The following is a 1568-nucleotide window of genomic DNA, read 5'->3' as shown; positions in this document are numbered from 1 at the left end:
GCCCACCTGACAGGCTAAGCAGCAGTTGGAGCCCGGGTCTGGCCTCTAAGGTGTAACTCCTTCCAAAGGCAGCACAGAGGCCCCTGGAGGTCTAAGAGCCTGTCCTCAGTGAACAGAAGGAGCCAGGGTGGATCAGAGGTGGAAAATCCTTCAAATAGTTCTTCGAAGAAGGAAAGCCATATGATTTTAACTGTCAGACAATACAAGGAGCCCAGATGACTTACTAGCATCAGGTCAGAAAATCAAAACCACCAAATGCACCACGAGAGAAAGAAGAAATTTTCTAGTCCCATGAAACACAACAGTCTTGGAAACAACCATTTCTACGCTGTCCCACAGGGTCACTGTGAGTTGGAATTGACTTAATGGCAGTAAGGGTGAGAGCGAAAGGAACACAAGGGGAAACCGAGACCTTCATGAAGTACAGGTAGAAAGGCAGGATGTTCATCAATGCAAATGTCGGCAGTGTGTCCAACTATGTAGGTAGGGCTTAGGATCCAGCCCTTCATTCTTGTATCTCCGCCTCGAGTGGAGACATGGAGGTGCACAGAGGGGAAGATAAGCTCCCCTGTGAAAGGTGGGGTTGTGCCCCCCGTGGCAACCCCAAGCACGAACCCTGTAATGATTCCTGCGCTCTAGGATTGGCCCTGGGCGGGGAGGGTGCTAGGTGCTGGAACACCTTCTTCGGGGAAACCATTCTGATGAAGGATGCAAGCCCAGGTACTTCTCACATCCTCGGATCTGCCGCCAGGGGATGGAGCCCCGAGGAGTCTCGGAGTGGTGGCTCTCGTTGGCGCCTGTAGGGGGCATCGTATTGGATAACTGGTGAATGTGGAGGTGGAACATCCCCGGGACAGTAGAACAGGCGGTTGATCTTTTTCAAGGCTCAGATTCCTCTTTGGGATGGCACAGAGGATCCTGAAGGAGAAGCACTTTTCAATGAAAAGGCGCCTCACGCTTCAATCTGGTCAAGAGAGTCCGTGACCATGCGGCCTTAGAGGAAATGTTGGGCTCTCAGTCTAGGGTCCCGATAGAATTCTTTAGGGACATCTAACCAGTCTCCTGTCTGTTCCTGAAGGCCCTCAGGAGCCAGGTGCGGGGCAGGGTGGGGAGGCCCCTTCCCCGACCACAGCTCTTCGGACACAGCCATCCCAACAGCCGGCTTCCACTGCTTCTGCACATGCTCCAGAAGACCCTGCTCACTGGAAGATTGATAGCTCATCTTCCTGGAAGACCACCTCAGAGGGTTCTTCTTCAGGGAGCGCCTATGATTTGACTCCCTGTGTCACCATAGTCACAGACAGTGATGGCTCAAGCCTTTCCACAGAAAGAGTGTTACTCTCTCTTTAACACCGGCAGCCCGAAGTTTCTGGACGTCGACACCAGAGAGGCCAGCAGCTCTTCTGACGCTTCCTACACCGTGAGTTCCTGGTGGCTAAGGCTGGGGTCTCCTGGAGCTCTTCCCCACTACAGCCGTCCTCTGTGCCCGTCAACGGAAGTCCTAATGCCTGCTCAGTTCAAGCCTCCTCACCGCTTTCCGAGCCCCAGCCCTCGTCCCCCTCTGAGAT

The sequence above is a fragment of the Echinops telfairi genome, unplaced genomic scaffold (assembly GCF_000313985.2).
Source record: "Echinops telfairi isolate 266 unplaced genomic scaffold, ASM31398v2 ScPeMD7_29;HRSCAF=101, whole genome shotgun sequence".
Classification (NCBI taxonomy): Eukaryota; Metazoa; Chordata; class Mammalia; order Afrosoricida; family Tenrecidae; genus Echinops; species Echinops telfairi.
Note: the sequence above shows the minus strand (reverse complement) of the source record.